The sequence below is a fragment of the Taurulus bubalis genome (assembly GCF_910589615.1).
Source record: "Taurulus bubalis genome assembly, chromosome: 8".
NCBI lineage: Eukaryota > Metazoa > Chordata > Actinopteri > Perciformes > Cottidae > Taurulus > Taurulus bubalis.
Window position 1 is genome coordinate 12,872,036 of NC_136596.1, and position 9,205 is coordinate 12,881,240.

The following is a 9,205-nucleotide window of genomic DNA, read 5'->3' on the forward strand; positions in this document are numbered from 1 at the left end:
GTACATACCTGGCCACCTTATGAAATCCCATATGGGGACTGTGTGGGGATCTGTTTCTCACCATGTTTAGTCATTAACCATCCCATAAATGTACCATACAGTACTTACCTAATGTTCATTTGTCAGTCAGGTTTTATCTGCGTGTGTATTTATGGGTGAGTGAGACATGGAGAGACAAAGGAAGAGTGTGAGTGTATGCATGTACTGTATACTGAAGGTGTGAGTATGTACATATGTGCACAAACAAGTTCATTAAAAATCATTATAGATGTGCAGACAATAACTGATGTGTCTACAAATAGCTCTAGTCGACTGTTATCCATGGCAACATGTACGTTAAAATACAATGAAGTATTTTCTGTCGTCTCTTGTCTCTCTGCCAGATTGCATGTTTTGATTACTATACACGTTTTCAAACTGACTCTTCTAACTGAATGAATGAAGATACATATAAGTACGGGGATTTGACATGTTGCAGTCATGCATCTTCGGCTTTGGACTTTCAAGGACTGTCTCCATCTTGTTGTGGATGAACTGATGGAACAGTTACTAAACTAAATTATAACATATTCATACATTTTGCACCCTACTTGTTAATATATTAAAATCTAAATCACATATTAATTTTGACTGCATGGCAATCAATACAAGCAAGCTCAAATTAGCACAACAGAACTAAAGAGTCTGCGTTTCTGTGGTTGGTATCCTCTTTGTTGTGAACCTCTCTCCATCTAAACCATCTACACAAATATTCATCATGGATGGCTGTGTTTGTTATGTTGCGCTTAAAAAGACACAGATTACTATTGTTCACGGGATTGGGTCTGTGTCAGCCTATTCATTCAAGCAAACCCGTAGCCAACTGTTAGCTGGAGGTGTCACATTTCAGTGGTAGTAATTAAAACAACTTAAGGTGATTGTGGAAAATTAGGTTGTTTAACATTAAGTTGCAACATCTTGTTGCATTACTATGATAATGATATGTTCCCATATGTTCTTAAGCACTTGTGGATCAGGCTGAGGTTACAGGTTGGACTAAGTCCCCAGAGGTGATGATGATAATCATATGATTTTTATATTAGGTTAGACTTGTTCCGGCCTGTCTGGTCTTGAATGTGCCTTAGAGCCCCCTTCCTGATCGCTGTTGGATGAGGTTCTTAGTAATAAAAAAAATGGCTCTTTAATTCATCATGCAATCAACCAACCATATAATTTAAATACTTCTATGGGAATTAGTGTAATGTTATGATAATTGCTATACAATTCCATATCATAATTTTCCCCCTGGTTGAAATTACTCAATTTCTCACCATAATGGTGGGTAATGTGAGGATTTTAATTTGTTTATTAATTATTTTAAATTTTAATAGTCAGAGAAATGTTGTTGGTGTATCATATTGGAAATGCGGAAATCCATCTTTTCCGCATTATCTGGAGTCAACCTCAAATGTGAAGAAAAAAAACAATTTTCTGGATCTTTATTTTCAAAGATGAAGGATGAAAAGAATGATTATTGAATATGTGCATGCTTCAAAGAGCCATATTGCAGATTATTGAATTGTGTGGCGGTTTGAATAGATGAGGCTAGAGAAACACATGATGGAGTCAAAGTTAGAGTTGAAGGAAGTCAAGATTTCCATTTCCTGTTTTCTTCTCATTGTGTGTTTTAAATCCAGGTCACCACCCTGTTTGCCACACCCTCTTGCTTTGTCTCAGGGCAGGGTTGAGTGGCTTCGAGTATTGTACACACATGAGCGATATCCGTGTATTTGTGTGTCTGGCTGCCTTCGTGTACATGTCCACAGTGTGTATATTGGGGGCAGGGGCATTGCTTTCACAGCCCATCACCTTCACTTCCACACCCAATTTGTCATGAGTGTCACGCGTCAGGCTGAGAGCTGAGGAAGTCACTACAAGAAAATGGCTGCTTCCATCCCACAAATGGGCGAAGAAAAGGGGCAAAGGCTCGAGAAAGGTGACGGCGGTGTTGTACCATGGCCAAAGCAAGACAGTGAGAATGAAACTAATAAATAAATAAACCCGCAGCTGCCCTCTCCTCTGATTGTGTGAAAGCGCATGGCAACCACTCAACACCCTCCATCAGTAACCTGAAAGGAACTGCTGCTCTCGAGTTTTCTCCAGTGCTGCTCGGTGGTAATGCTAAGTGAGTGGGTGTGGTAGGTGACATGGCTGCCAAGGTTCTGACTCTGACTGATGAGCTGTGCGGTTGGTACTGGGCATCTATAAACATCTGCCCCGCTCTTGAGTGACAGGTCATTAGCAGTTTAATCAGATTCTAGCGTCAGTGCTGGTTGTGATTATTGGTTCATATACTTGCCCCTCCATGATTCTGCATGTAATTATTGCTTTTGATGGCTTCTCCTGTGTTTTGGTGTTTTTCTTTGAGTTTCTTTGAGCCAGCCGAAACGCTCAATTTACATCAATGCAAACTGTGAAACATACCTTGCACATGTATTCTCAACATTATTATTTTTGGTAGTACAAGAATATGAAAATACAACCCCGTAAGGACTTAATTTGTAGACCTGAGGTAAAAACGCTGCACAACGAGCCACACAACAGTGCTGCGTATTTGAGGTTTCTTTGTACCTCCATGTACACATTTCCATGACTTTTGTGTTGGCCTAAGCCGAGTGGTCAGAAAAGCCATTACAGAGGGGTAAGGCTTGTAGCTGGAGGATTATGGACTATTGAAGTCTATGTTCGTCTCATGCTGGAAACTATCAGTGACATCTTCACCTGCTCCAATCCCACTGCATTAGTCTCTCAACTGACTGACCTGCCTGTACAATAAGGGCACTGACACAGATGCCACAAAGCTACAGATTACAAATTGCTTCACAACCAACAAAAGAGCTCTGTCTTGGCTACAATTACCATGATTGGATGATTAGTATTGTTTATCTGATTTTTTATTTTTTTTACATTTTGCATTATTTGATATGTTGGTCATATTATCTATTTTAAAGTGCATTATCTAATGTAATTATTTACCTTGGTTATTTATATGTTTTTCACTTATATTCACAATATTATAATTCTTCAAAAAGTTGTACTCATTGATGTACAGCAGATAGCTTTTGGCTTCCAATGAATGATTTCCATATTCCATGTTGAGCACTCAAGTAAAACTACTAGAAACAGACTGAAAAGTGTGTTAGGAAATAATAGGGGCTCCAGCTGAATGCTGACTGGCTGATGTGAATCTTGGGCCCGTGATTGACACATGTTTTATTTTGGTACAATGTTCTCATTGAGGGGTCCAGTGTGAAGCAGGGCTGGGGGGTTGGACGGCAGGGATTCAACCTGATTAAATGCACCCTCCTCTGAGAGATGGCTTCACAAATACAGGCACAGACAGACTCCCAACAGCTGGAAGCAGAGAGACAACTTTAAATAGAAACCAAAACAATCCCAGGTAAAACAGAGGTTCTGAGGGCATACACCACCACATACAACTATCTATCTCTTAAAGTGCCGGATTAGAGGATTCCATTGTGTGGAGCACTGGAAAAGAATAACACAGTTTGAAATCTAGAAACATCTGCAATGTAAATAGCAAATGGTTGAATAACACACACACACACACACACACACACACACACACACACACACACACACACACACACACACACACACACACACATACACACGGACACACATGTATGATGGAATGAAAGCTGCCAGTGTTTTTTTTGTACTTCCTATTTTGAGAAGATGACTTCATTTACACAGGAAAAGCTGGACTCCCTCTAAAGTGCTACCTCCCTCTCTCTCACTTTCCTTCTCTCCCTCCTTCCCTGCTTCTCTCGTTCTCTCCTCTTTGGACTGTACCGTGACCTTCATTGGCGTTCCACCTGCAGGAAGCCATGTTTGATTCTCTGTCCGTCGAGACGCCTGCTTGACAGCAGAATGGTGTCATAGGACCGAGTGGAGGAATTTCTCTTTCTCTGTCATCATTAAGGGGCTTCCCCCTATGGTGAGGGGGATGAAAAGTACGATTTAATGTTCTCTGGAGAGTGGCAGCAGAAGAAAAGCTCAAAGCCCTGCATGCTGGTTTCTGAGTGGGTCACTCCAGCCCTTGCAGCGAATGGGATGTCCCTTAGGAATTTGCCATAGACCAGCCTGAAAGGCTGGGGATTAAGACCCTTTTAAGGATGGAAATGTAACAAAAGGAGCACTTTTATGATGTAGCAGCATAAAATGAGGGGGTCCATTGTGTAACTGATTGCAAAAGATCTTTGAAACAGGCGGCCCTACACTGCATGCTCGCCTGGCCCAGTGGGCTTTAACGGCTTGTACAAAATGACTTGTCTACATTAGGGACAGAGTGGCTCTCGTTTAGGAGGCAGTGTAGAAGATTATTAGTTTGTTTCTATTTTCACCCTTTGCTCCTCCCTCCTTCTCCCTCTCCCTCTCACTCTCTCACTCCCTCCTCTCTGCTATCAATGCTGGATTGAAAGTGGCGACAGAGTCCCAGTGAAAGTCTGTTAATTTAGAGCGAGAGAGAAGGTAATTAACATGCCCTCAGGCATGGCTAAGCTAGAATAGGAGGCACCTAGTATAGCTTAGATGTGAATGAGAAACATCATGCTTGGTTTTGTGGCAATAACGACCAGATGCTGTGACTGTGCTCACTAAAGCCAATCCTGTGGGAGAAAGAAGCTGCCAAGGCAACGTCACATAACAGGCAAATATCATTGTAACTGGATGCTAATTGTATGCTCAGTGTTTGATGTCAAATGTCAGAAATTAATTCATCTGTGGCTTTCGTATTGCTTGTTAGTTATTCTGAGGTTGCATAATAGTACATTATGATCATATATTGCTTTAAATTGCAGAAGAAAACATGATAGCAGAGCAGGAGAATTTGCCTTGGGGTACAGTCACGATGAATGTTTTTTTTTCTCCCACAGTAGAAATTATGCAGAGTTTTATAGAAAATGTAATATTTTATTTCTGTTAATTTTGGCTGGAGGATAAGAAACTTTGGTTTTGTTAAAACAAAAAGATGCATTCTATGGGGAACATAACAACTTAACTTTGACTGTTTTACACTTGAGCTATACCCAACTGAGGGGTGCACAGTGGGGTATTTTATAAGCACCTGTGGCACATGACATTTTAATAAAATAAAAGCATTTTTTTGTACCAGGTATCTTTACTTCAATTCACAATATTGCAGGTCTGTATTTCAATTAACAACATAGTTGGACAATGAATGGAAACATGTCTTTCAGTGGGAGCAGGACATCACTCTAAGGAAGGAGAGAGAGAGAAAGAGAGAGAGAGAGACAGAGAGAGAGAGAGAGAGAGAGAGAGAGAGAGAGAGAGAGAGAGAGAGAGAGAGAGAGAGATAGGCCAGTGAACACTAGAGGGGGAGCTTACCCATGATGCAGCCTGTGCTGGTCTGACAGAGGGAGCTGTTCTCAGGGTCCCACCACATCCACGCCTTTTATCACCCCTCCATTCCTCCGTCTCTCCCTCCTCCAACTCAAGCACAGGCAGCGGGAGACCTCCAGAGATCAGAGGTCAAGGGTCAAGAAGAGCGGCAGGCCTTTTTATTGTCATTCTCTCAGGAACGAAAGGAGACGTGTGTGTGTGTGTGTGTGTGTGTGTGTGTGTGTGTGTGTGTGTGTGTGTGTGTGTGTGTGTGTGTGTGTGTGTGTGTGTGTACGTGTATCAGACAGAACAGACTATGTATGTATATGATTGCATCTATAGACATCACTGATGAATCTTTGCAGATGTGTTAAAACCAGGATAAAATGTCTATTGCATATGTTATGTCATAATTACTATGCACATGGGTGAAGAAACATATTTGTATTGGTAGAGTATGCATAAGGCATATAACTTGTGAACAGAGGTGTTTGGAAAGAGGGGGGTGGACTGGCTGCTGAGTTTCTAAGTAGGGGGAGAGAAGTTTAGGAGGCCTCACACTGTGATATGGAGCCCTTAAAAGGCCTCTGGAGGGAGTGTAATATCAAGAGCAGGATTATTCCCAATCCCTTTTCTCCTCCCCCTCTCCTTCACTCCCCCTCTGCTCCTTCTCTTCTCTCTTCAACTGACCCTCAATGCCTCCCCTCTCACTCCTTACATCATTTAAATGTCTAAAGAGTAATTGAATGAATTATCATAAAATTTTGACAAATTCATTGACTCGGCAGGCTGAGCGAGTCAAACGTTTACTTCCATTTGCGTCTAATAAGACATGACATTTGAAATTAGTTTATGCGCTGGTTAGACCTTTTGCCTTTTCCCTTGGTTCCAGAAACAAAAGGCCAATAAGTGTATGAGGGGGGTAAATCTTAAATGCAACACAGACTGCAGACTTTTAAGGGGAGTGTGGTGACTACAGCCTGGCATTTATCCATTTTGCACTCCTACATATTCAGCCTGTGCTAAATTCTTTTTTTTAAAACTTGTTTTGAAGATAGGCTTCACAAACCGAAGCCAGTAGCCAAGTGAGAAAGGAACTGTTGTGGGGGATGGAATTTAGCGCTGCACAGACTGTTCTCTCTGACCTCGGTGTTCCCACATCAAAGGGCCTCCCCAGCCCACTTCCCTCGACGCGAGCTGAAAAGAGCTCTTTAGTGCGGCGGCTTGTGCTTGTGTGTGTGAGTGAATGTGTGGTGCTGAACCCTTCAGGCTGCCTTGTATGCTGCCAATATGTGGTACTAGATGGCAATACCAGGTTCCTGGGCTTCAACTGAAACTCTCTGTGCTAGAAAAGGAGGGGAGAGATAAATAATATGTTGTGCAATTCCTTTAGAAATATACTCTCTCACTTGTTCTTTTCCTCAGATTAATTTCTCTCCCTGTGTTTCTATATTAACAAATACAATTGTAGGTTTTTAAAAGCATCGCCACGCCACTGTAGTTCATTAAACACACTGCAAGCTAATTGATGTGAGAGGTTGAAGGTCAGAAAGCAATGTGGCAAATTTGGACAAGTTCCATGTTGTTCTCTTGCTGGTCACATCTGTGTGTCCTCTGTCTTTTGATGACTTAAATCTGCAGTGTGTGGGTGCCACACACATGGCGGGGAACCCCTGCATCAAAGAAATTCAGGGCACACGACAGCTGACAAAAATGCATACGTTGACACACACGCCCAAACTTAGTGTAATGCTTCTTGTTAGAGGAAATGAGTCATTGTGTGGAACCGTTAGAGGCAGAAGCTTGGGCGTTTGCCGTGACAAAATATAACGGCCTGCTTCTGTGCCTCCATGTGATGCAACAGCTGTGCTTGCAATGGGCTGCTCATACCCCCAAATAGTTAACATCTCACACACACACACACACACACACACACACACACACACACACACACACACACACACACACACACACACACACAAATAGAAAGTAAACATCAAAAGTCTATCCCACAATAAAATGCTCTTTTTGTACAAAAACATGTAAATGTTCCCCTCCACCCACCACACAAACGCAGACATACACAGAACTCCCAGTACTCCTGCTGGGTGAAAAATGTGTATTTGCTGACAGACAGAGAGAGGGCCGCCACCAAGTGCCTCATCCGGCTGGCAAACGGCTCGATACATCATGGTGCTCTCCTCTCCTCCAGCCCCGGCTCCACTCCCGGGCCAAATCGAGCATGTTATTCTCTGCTCACATCTGATTTCCCCCAGCCACCCAGTGACTGAGGATTCTCTTCTTCAACATTGTAGAGAGAGAGAGAGAGAGAGAGAGAGAGAGAGAGAGCGAGAGAGAGTAGGAGAGAGAGAGAGAGAGAGAAAAAAAAGAAAGAGAGCGAATGGGAGAACAAATCTGGACACACGTTCCTGCAAACACACGCACGTGCACGCTCACAATCCAGACAGTGAAACCGACAAAGAAAGCCACACGTCCTAATAAGCAGGCACGGACACACACACACACAGACGCTCACACACACACTCGCTGACCTCTGTGCTTGCCAGCACAAGGCTGCCACTGATCTTCAAATACAGCAGAGCATCAATCAGTTCGTGACTGCCTTTTAGTGTCATTTTTCTTCCTTCCCCTGGCTTTTTGTCCTCATCCTCTCAACCTTTCCTCTGCTCCTTGAGTATTCTTACAGGCGTCTGCTCTTTCTGGCTGAGCCTGCAGAGCATAGGTCATATTTAGTTTATCTCTCAGCTCCCCCTCGCATATCTAGACTGTAAAATATCCCAAAGAGATAGAGCTGGATAATGTATGTAAATCCAAATTGTTGCATCTCAGGCACTTATTTATTCCACTTTTTTATGGAAATCTTTTTGATTTTTTCTCTCTTATCCTAACCCTCCCCCGTCCTGCCTCAAAGTCTCTCTGCATCATAAACTTGAATGATACACAAATGTTTCATCCCAGGACTGTAACCCATGATAGAATACTTCCAAGAGAGAAAACCTTTTGAACCATCTCATGAAATAAACTTCACTATGAAGTCCTCATTTTTCCCCTCATAACACACACTCAACATATATGGACATTGTTATTGTTTACAGACTGTTTTTAATTACCTGTAATTAAACAAACACAAAATACACAATGTACTACATAACTTTATTTTTATCATTAGCTACTGACATTTGAGTAGTCATTGCTTTTCCATAGATATTGGGAATTAATCAAAATGTTTAAAGCCTAAATATTGTTTATTTGCAGTATTGACAACTCTATATCGCTTGTTTTTATTAAAAAAATAACGCTCACCCAATTTAAATCCATGTGCTCAACACAGGGTTTCAGCTGTTTAAATGTGGAGTCCTTGGTTCTAATTTGTGGTCTTGCTTTTTTTCAACAACTCAATAATGCTCACATTCAGAGCCCATTTAAGTGTGACTGTGTTTATTTTTAGCTTTATAGCAAATGAATTAAACTTCTCAGTGGAAGACTATTAGACATTCCCTGGCAGCAGCAGCCTGCCAGCCAGCCAGCTCGCTGCTTTGGGAACGTCAGTGCATTGAACACTCACCCCGCAGAGCACATAATCGTGTTTACTTGGTTGAGGTCCCAAAATATGTGTTATCTTAATTAATAAACAAATTACAAAATAATGTTTAAAAAAACTCGTCACAAGGGTGACGCGTTTTTTTTTAAGTTCATCAATTACCAGGATTAGCTGGGCAAGAAGCATGTAATCTACACAGAGACATTTATAGGGCAATGATTGTGCCACCTTCGCCATAAG